Raw genomic sequence first — 9,973 nt, 5'->3', positions numbered from 1 at the left:
AAGAAGTCAGGATGACCCGTATATGGGGTATTTTGGAACACATAAAGCAGGCGAGGCAGGGACATAATTTTAAACATGGCGGCCCAGCCCATCAGGGACAGAGGGAGCTTTTGCCAATCCAGAACATCTGCTCCAAGTCAGTCTTGTTGTGGATACAGGTTCCTCTTGAGGAACTCAGTTGGGTCCCTCGTAACGAAGATTCCCAGATACGAGAACCCCTCAGCACTCACCGGGGCCAAGCACTGCGCTGGCAGAGAGATGTCCTCGGCTGTCAGAGGAAAGACCAGGGACTTGTCCAAGTTGATCAAATACCCGGAGTAGGCACCAAAGAGCTGAAAAATGTGCAGTAGTCTATCTCTGGACCAGTGGGGCCTCGTGATGTACAAGAGAATATCATCAGCGTATAAGGATATTCGGGCTTCTCCCCAGTGCCCCTTGGGTATGCCCCATACCAGGGGGTCCTGGTGTACCCATGTGGCCAGCAGTTCCAGTGCCAGGGCAAACAACCATGGCGACAGGGGGCAACCCTTCCTAGTTCCTCTATGAAGCGTAAATGGGCGGGACAATACCCCATTCACCCTAACCCGTGCCTGAGGAACAGTGTAGAGCAGCTGGACCCAAGCACAGAATCCGGGTCCAAACCCCAACCTGGTTAGGACAGCATGAATATAAGGCCATACGATGATGTCAAAAGCTATTCTGGAGTCCAGCGAGAGCAACACTTCCTCCCCCGCCCCTGGGATCCCTGTAGTGCTCAGGATCCCATACAGGCACCTCAGATTCAACCTAGTGCTTTTATGTGGCATAAAACCAGTTTGATCCTTATGTATTAGATTAGTCATGTCGGGACGCAGTCTGTTGACCAGAATCTTTGCTAAAACCTTGACTTCTGGGTTCAAAAGGGAGATGGGACGGTCAGAGCCATAGAATGTCGGGGGCTTGCCCTCTTTATGTAGGACCACAATGGTGGCGAGTCTCTGGTCCTCTGGAAAAACTCCCTCCTTCCTAGCTGCCTGAACCATTTCCAGCATATGGGGAGCAAGAATATCTCTCATGCCCCTAAAGAGCTCCACTGGGAGTCCAATAGGGCCTACTACCTTGCATGATGCAATCTCCCTCAACACATGTTGCACTTCTTCCACTGTCAGTTCCTGATCTAACAGCTTCCTATCGGACCTCGGCAACTCCTCCAGCGGGAGATCTCGCAATAGTTCCTCACATCCTCTCGGGTAGTGGTCGTCTGGGAAGAGTATATCTGTTCATAATAGGTGGCAAAGGACTCTACTATGTCTTCACTCTTTGAGCACCTTATTCCCCCTTCATCACAGATCTCCGCAACCCAGTTCCTGCTGCTATCCCTTTTTTCTAGCCACACGAATAACTCACTCGCTTTGTCTTCGACTTCATAGATCCGCCTTTGCATAGTTTGTTCATGGGCCCGTGCCTCAATGGTTCCCAAGTCTTGTGTTTCTTTTTGTTTAAGTCGGAGCCCGTGACACTTGTGTGGTTCAACTACCCCTCCCTCAAGTGTCGCTGCTTCTAGGTTGGAACCCTCACCTTCCAGAGCCACCTACCTAGTATGTCGCTCCTTTTTGTGGCCCTCTACCAATGCCTGGGCATGCCCCCTGAGTACCATCTTAAATGCTTCCCAGAGAGTACTAGCCGAGTGAACTGTCCCACAGTTTTCAGAGAAATATCGCTTTGCCCCTTCCTGGTCGGAGGACTCTTCCTCTTTTTACCACCATGAGTTGGGTCTGGACATCTGTGTTGAGTCCCACGAGGCTGCCCTTAACATAGCCTCCACCATAGAATGATCGGAAATTCCCCTCCCAGATGTGTCGTCCCGTGGAAGCTACCTACCAAGGAGTGGTGTGTGAATAGATAATCGAGGCGTGAGAAGCTTCGGTGACATGAGGACAAGTAGGTATATTGCTTTGCACCTGGGTTATGGGCTCTCCACAGATCTGTTAGACCCATTGAGTCTGTAAAGGATTTCAGTAAGGTTTCTCACCCGGCACCTCCCATCTGAGTTGACCGGTCTAGCGTCAAGTATATTGTATCATCATGTACCCCCCTAAAATTAAAGTCCCCGGGGGAAGCTGCAGCAGCAGTGCCCCAAGGGCCGGAAAAGTATCTGGGTGCAGCAGAGGGGGGAATGTATACAGAGCAAAAGGTGATGACCCACCTGTGCCAAGTTCCAGATCGGGCCACAAACCTGCCCAGTGGGTCGGTCCATATGGGACCGAGAATAAACGGCACTGCCTTCCTTAGTAGGATTCCTGCGCCTCTCGAACCGGCCGTGAAGCCGGAGTGTGCCAACATGTAATACCCCATTCTGTCCATGGCCTTATGGTGATTTCCCTTCAAATGTGTTTATTGCATGAAAACTACATCTGGTGTATGTCTCTTGATGTACTGTAGGACTAGAGTGCGTTTAATTTTATTGCCGATGCCATTTACGTTCCGCGTCATGACCTTTAGTGGCAACACCTTAGTGGCTGTCATGGCGGATCCAGTGTATTCGTGACTCATTACCAGTGGTCCCTGTAGACTCATCTCCTTCCTAAACCTCCCTGCCAAGGCTATTACTTTTCTCCTGAGTACCAGTAGATAAACATTAACAATTTTGAAATAGCTAACACCCCCAGTTCCCAAACTCGATCCTCCCCTCCTTACTACCCGGCATAGTAGGCTCAGAACTGCCCACCCCCCAACTTGCAGAGTGCCTGTCTCCGCAACTGTAACATGAAATGTGTTGAAGGTTGGCTGGCCCCGCTCAGATATGCTGAACGGTGGCCGGATAAATCTTCTCCTGTCGGTTTAATCAGTCAGTTTCTTTTGCAACATTCTGCCCGCTGTCCTCTGTATCTTAGCCTGGTGGTCCATCCCTCTCTGTTTCCCCAGATCACCCTGGTCTTGGGGTCGGTCCGGGAGAGCTAGCTTGTCATTGAGTTCTCGTGGGCTCTCCTTTCCCTTTCTCCCGGATTCGCCGGACTCTCTGACGTCAGCCTTCAATCCAGTCCCACGCATCTGCTGGCGAGGTAAAATAAGAGGATTTGCCCTCCACTAGCAACCAGAGCCTTGCCAGAAATAGCATCATATATTTGAGTTCCTTGGCACGCATCGCTTTTTTAACTTCGTCAAAGCTGCGGCGCTGTTTCTGCACTTGAAGTGTGTAGTCCGGATAGAACCTAATAATCACATTTTCGTAGTGCAGGTCCCCAAGGGTGTGAGACACCTGTAGAATGGCATCCAGATCCCGGTGCTTGAAAATTCTGGCAATGATTGTTCTTGGAGGTGCCCCCGGTCTCGGGGTCAGCCCCGGTGTCCAATGCACCCTCTCCACCGAGAAGAAGTTCAACAGTCTCTTGGGGCAGAGGGTTTTTAATATAAAATTTTCCAAAAAGAGGTCCACACTTGCTCCCTCTGCACCTTCCGGTACTCCGACTACCCTGATATTCCTCTGTCTTGCGCTGCCTTCCTGATCCTCTAGCCTGGCCGCCATTGTGGCATGCTGAGTAGTGAGGGTTCACACTTGTTCTTCCAAGCTCTTGGAGGTTGACCTAAGTGTCTGTATGTCGGATTCCGCTGTGGACATCTTGTCCGTCATCTTCTGTAGATCTGTGCGCAGCAGGGAGACATCCACCATCACTGTGTCCAACTTAGGCTCCAGGGCGGACTGGAGATCTGAGATTACTGCCATTATAGCTCCTAGCAAAGGTTCCGTTGCACCAAGTTCGGCTGAGTCTTACCCCAATGAGGTCGAGGCTTGCTTGGTTATTGAATAGTTGTCCGTTTTGTTTGATTGCTGGTGGCCGTGGGTTTTCAGCTTCACCATGATCTATGGCAAAGCGGACCTCTGTCAGCCAGGACGTTGCACTTGTCTCACATGCCTCTCCAACTCCTCCCAGGCCGCAACACACTCAGTGCCTCCCCCGTGGATCCAGACGAGACCCTTCAAATTCTCATCCCCCAGCCCCGGGACTCTCCTCTTCTTGCTGTTGGCTTCCCCCTGCCTGCTCCGCCGATCACAGCCCCTCCGCCAGCGGCACAGGCTCTCACACTGCTTCGCTCCCAGGACGCGATGCACCTCCTTTCTCGGCGGGGCCTCCCAGGCTATTTTCGAGCCCCCACAGGGTCACGCACAGCAGTCGGCACTCACCGTTTTGCGCCCTTTGTCGTAGGGCAGGATGTCGCTGGATTATAGGAGTTTTAATTTGCGGAGCTCGCTTAAATGGCGGCCATCTTCGCCTGCACCAAGCCACGCCCCCCTGGCAGTCTACTGTTGATATAAATACACAAAGTGAATCTCCAGAAGCTGGCAGTCTACAGTTTAAATAAATATACAAAGTGAATCTCCAGAAGCTACAATCTACTATTTGTATAAATTTACAGAGTGAATCCTCAGAAGCTAGCCGTCTACTGTTTATATAAACATACAAAGTGAATCCCTGGAAGCTGGCAGTCTCCTGTTTATAAAAATAAACAAAGTTAGTCTCCAGAAGCTGGCAGTCTGCTCCTTATGTAAATATACAAAGATAGTCTCCAGAAGCTGGCAGACTACTGTTTGTATAAATATACAAAGTTACCTTCCGGAAGCTGGCAGTCTGCACTTCATATAAATTTACAACATGAATCTCCAGAAGCTAGCATTCTACTGTTTATATAAATATACAAAGTGAATCCTCAGAAGTTAGCAATCTACTGTTTATATAAATATACAAAGTGAACCTCCGGAAGTTAGCGGTCTACTGTTTATATAAATATACAAAGTGAATCTCCAGAAACTGGCAGTCTACTATTTATATAAATTTACAAAGTAAATCTCCGGAAGCCGGCAGTCTACTGTTTATATAAATATACAAAGTGAATCTCCAGAAGCCGGCAGTCTAGTGTTTATATAAATATACAAAGTGAATCTCCAGAAGCTGGCAGTCTACTATTTATTTATATAAATAAATATACAAAGTGAACCTCCAGAAGCCGGCAGTCTACTGTTTATATAAATACACAAAGTGAATCTCTAGAAGCCGGCCGTCTACTGTTTATATAAATATAAAAAGTGAATCTCCCATAGTTAGCAGTTTGGTAATAGGTAATTCTCTCAGAACAAATCAATATCTAACAGATTATTCATGTCTTAACTTCTCTTCCAGTGTCACAGTAAAGAGCAGCGCCAGGTGGAAACACTACTTCTCCTGCAAAACCCTCAAAGTGAAGTAAAGTAAAAAGGTGGCTGTCTTCTGTTAACATTACTTACTTTGAGAGTAAAATGCAGTGCAATGTGCAGAGATTCCCTCATTTAATTAAAACCCCTTCAGTTTCTGAAAAAACATATTCAGTTCATAAATGTTTCCACAGTAAATGCCCCTCGTAGTGTGAGTAAAAAGCAGTGCACAGATGTTCTCTACTCTAATCACTCCTTTTAATGTGAGTAAACATAAGTACACCTTACAGATCTGTAGGTACCTCTCAAAATGTAGTAATAAGCAGGGTTTTGTACACAGACATTCTCTTTTGTAAACACCCCTCACTATGTTGTAAAAAGGCAGTGCAGTGTGCCTGGTTTTCCTCTGTAAATGTCTCTGATAATGTGGTAAACAGCAATGCACTGTACACAGATTTCCTCCTGTTATGGCCCTCATAGTATAGTTAAACGCAGTGCAGTGAACAGATTCCTCAAAGGGCAGTAAGATGCAGTGCAGTGTACGCATTCCTCACAGTGCAGCAGGATGCAGTGCACAGATTCCTTACAGTGCAAGACGATGTAGTGCAGTGTATGCATTCCTCACAGTGCAGTAGGTACAGTGGCACAGATTCCTCTGTACAGTAAGATGCAGTGCACAGATTTCTAACAGTGCAGTAAGATGCAGTGCAGTAAGATGCAATGCACAGATTCCTCAGTGCAGTAAAATGCAGTGCAGTGCACAGATCCCGTCTTTAACACAAATGATGACCACTAACACCCCCAGGGCCGGAAGGAAAGCCCCCCAGAGGTCCCCGGATAGAAGAGCCCAGCTCAGCCCGGCTCCTGGCAGAGATTTCCTCCAGGATTATTCAGTCTATTTCTACAAACACAGCAGAAGGTGCTGACAATCTCCTACCTGAGCAGAAACCTGTGCAGACATTTCCAGGCTCTCTCCTCCTCCTGGGGCTGGGGGGGGCAGGTGCAGATTTGGGGTCTGGGGGGGGTCTGTGAGGGTCTGGGGGTGAAGATAACTGCACAGACAGACAGGGGGTCCTTCCTCCACTGCAGCAGGCTGGACACAGAGGGAAACCCGGAAGTGACGTCAGCATCCGTCGCTGGTGCTGTTTCTGCCGCCGCTGACCCGGAAGAGGAAACCCTTCTCCCTTTCATACAGTGTGCTCAGTGGATTTCATCAGCAGGCGAGGAGCGCCCTCCGGTGGCCGCTGACGGAACCGCCGCCTCCAGGCTCCAGCAGGGAATTGGAAATGTCTCCTTGTGTTTTATTAAATATATGAAAATCTAGCAGCTGCTGCAATTAAACTGGAAATAGTTTTTCTGATGTTCCTGTTTATGGGGGAAATTCTTTAATAGGGATGAGGATCCTCAAACAATATTCCAAATCATTTGCCCCAAATTAAGTTTTCCATTTCTCTGCTGCTTTGTTGCCTCCTCCCTCCCTTCAAAGGTTCGCTCTTGAAACAAAGAAAGAAGTAGATTGTACTCACACATGGGACAGAACCATCAGGTTTGACCCACACAGGGATTTCTCTCTCAGCGGATGGTGTCGTGAACATGAGTGAGCGGTGCCGGGTCTGAAGGTCGGAGGGGGAATTTCACCACTAGAAACTGTTGGACTCCTTCATACAGGCTCTTATTAGGGTCACCACCTTTGACCATGTTTTGAGATTTTTCAAAGGCCCAGACATGATTCTTCAATAAGGCTTTGTATAAAATTGTTTTCATTTTTAACATTGTGTACTTTAACTATGACTCATGGATCATTAAGGCAGCTCTAGAACACATTTTACGGTGATTTCTGCTTATATTTGCTATTTTTTAGTGTGCAGCGACATAGCAGCTAAGTTTTAATTATGCTTACGTGTGACATTCCCATTATTTCAATGTTTCAATGAGTTACATTTGATTGTCACATGTGAGTCTCTGAGCGATACTCTCAGCCCTGCCAAGTACCACGCATCAGGAGTGAGACTAACGCGTTTTCATTTGGTGGTCCGCATCACTCATTAGTTATGCATTTTAACACTTTGCCCACTGCAGGCTGTGTCAGGGTGAAGCAGGGTGACCATGGCCATCGGAGCTGCATTTAATTACAATAGCGCAGTATCTGAATGCTCAGTGAGGGGCTGCACAGTCAGTTCCTTGCGCCAGGGACGACAGGAGCATTGTGAGCCTTGGAGTCGCCCACGGAGCCAGTCTGCTCTGTCATCATGCCCACGCCGGTCTCCGAAGAAGGTGCTTCCAGTTCCAACCCACTGGCGCCCCACCTCCGCACAGCAACCAGCTTACCAACCAAAGGGTGGCTGAGAATGGGGTGATAGGGACTAAAACAAGAGGAGCTTTGGGGGCCAGAGGTGACGCCTGATCTGCCAACGCACCCACCACAGCGGGCTTCTGAAGACGGTGCGGCCTGGTGCCGGAGTTAATTACAGGACAAGATGATGGTGTTTGACCTCGACTTGTGCCGCTGCCCAGCCTCGTACCGTGTGTGGGTCCTCTGGGGTTGAGCGCAGTCATGGGCCAGCATAACTCTGAGAGCAGGTGCCACACCACTATATAAGCTCTTCTCACCATCGTCACTACTCATGAGAATTTATTCCAGCAGCTCTCTGCAGCCAAGGAGCGTGACAGACTCACAGAGTCAGAGACACTTCAGCGACCCATCAGCGGCAGGCTTTAATTTTCCAGCAGCATCACTGTGACTCAGAGACAGGCTTGTTAAGTTCCAAAAATTAACGCTGCTGCATATAAGTGTTCCTGATAAGGTCAGAGTTTGTCCACTGGCATTTTAGATTTGCCATAGTTTACTAGTGCAAAGGGTTATCTCTCTGCTGCAAAGAATGTGTACCATGTTGCATATTCTCAAAACTGTATATTATGAAGTCGGATACCTGTGAGTTACTTTTCTCAGAAGAGATCTTTTTCATGGCACCTGAGAGCTGAGGGATGGAGGGTACTTTGTGTAACTAACATGGGTCAAAAACACCTGGCAGTGGGACTGAATTCCTTGTGTCCAGCAGTTTTCAGGCAACAATAAAGATGTCAAGATAACTCTGGTGAACAATATTCCTGCTAGAGCAAGATCAGCATTTAGTTTAGTGGCAGTTTTCACTCATCATAAAGTAGCGCAGAGGGTTAGTATGCCTGCTGCAAAGAACATGAACCCCTCATATTCTCAGAACTGTATTTTATGAGGATAGCTGTGAGATGCTGCTTTTCTCACAGAAATCCTTTTGTTATTTGTGGAACTTCTGCCCCACTGCACTTGGTGCTGAGCTGAGGGGGTGGAGGATGCTTAATAACATGGGTTTAAACCCACATGATAGTGATGCAGAAATCCTTGTGTGCCCAGGACTTTTCAGGCAACAATAAAAATGTCAAGATAACGCTGGTTAATAGTGTTCCTGTTGGAGCGAGATCAGCTTGTGTCTAGTTGCAGTTTTCACTCATGATAATATAGCGCAGAGGGTTAATAGGGCTGCTGCAAAGCAGGTCATTGCTCTTCTATTTCTGGTGCTTTGCAGCAGTTTGAAGATCTCTTAGAGTTTCGTGTTGCTCAAATAGGTGTAATTTCTGATATTAATTTGTTTCCTTGGACTTCAATGCTTGATTTTGCTTCTGAGAAAGTGTCACATTTGGTCAGTGAATGTCACTTATAAGTACACTGAAACTATGAAAATGTCACACATAACCAATCTGAAACCTTGGCAGCTATGCAATCCTGCATCGTGCATTCTTCAAACTACACATACTGAGCAGCCCAATTTACTCCTCAAGGCACATTTTGCTGCTTTGGGGATATCTATTGCTTCGTGTTGTGTTTGCTCTGCCCTCCCTGGTGTTTAGTTGCTGCTGTAGAAAAGTATTACTAGCTTAATTTCACATTAGCATCTTCTAAACATTGATGTATAGGATTGGAGTGTATTTACGGAAAGGTGACAACTGGAAGTGGCGTATGTATTTCATTAAGTGCACATAAGTCAAATCTAGAGAACCCATCAGACACCCCACTCTCATTCTTCCTCGCCATGTTGTGTCGCAGACAATGTGACGCCGCACCCTGGAGATGTGGAATGCACAGGTCTTACTGCATGTGCTGTGGTCCTTGGCGTCTGTCTAACATTTACTTCTTCTTTGAGAGATAATTTACCCTCAGTTAACTCAGCGGGAAGAAAGGGAACTACGCCACACATGGAGATGATAAAACCTCAGTTAACTCAGCGGGGAAGAAAGGGAACTACGCCACACATGGAGATGAAAGAACCTCAGCTGACTCAGCAGGGGAAGAAAGAGAACTACGCCACACACATATATGATGGGACCTCAGTTAACTCAGCTGGAGAAGAAAGGGAACTACACCACAATCTCCTTTCTTCCGTTTTTATAATCCTACCTTCAAGAGTTCTAAGCTACTTAGAGCAATCTCTTTTTCCATAATTTATGTTTTATGATTGTTTGGCAGGTACACCATCTGAAGGTGGCTGCAGATATATGTTTATTTGTAGGAGCTATGAAGCCTGATTGTGTCTCACAAAATGTAATATTGCTAAAGGTGTCTGTAGGAAGGTAGCCTCTTTCTAGCCTTGTTACCCCCATTTTTGGCCTGTTTGTGAGTATATGTCAGGGTGAGAAAATTTACATAAACTTAATCATACACCACAGCTGCAAGTCATCTGTTTATCTTTATTATGTTGCCATGTGCTCGACAAACCTCCTGAACTTTGATGATTGACCTTGTGTTCACAGCCTTGGGCTGCAATCTGCTTA

Source organism: Pleurodeles waltl, unplaced genomic scaffold (genome assembly GCF_031143425.1).
Source record: "Pleurodeles waltl isolate 20211129_DDA unplaced genomic scaffold, aPleWal1.hap1.20221129 scaffold_37, whole genome shotgun sequence".
Classification (NCBI taxonomy): domain Eukaryota; kingdom Metazoa; phylum Chordata; class Amphibia; order Caudata; family Salamandridae; genus Pleurodeles; species Pleurodeles waltl.
This window is presented reverse-complemented; position numbering follows the sequence as displayed.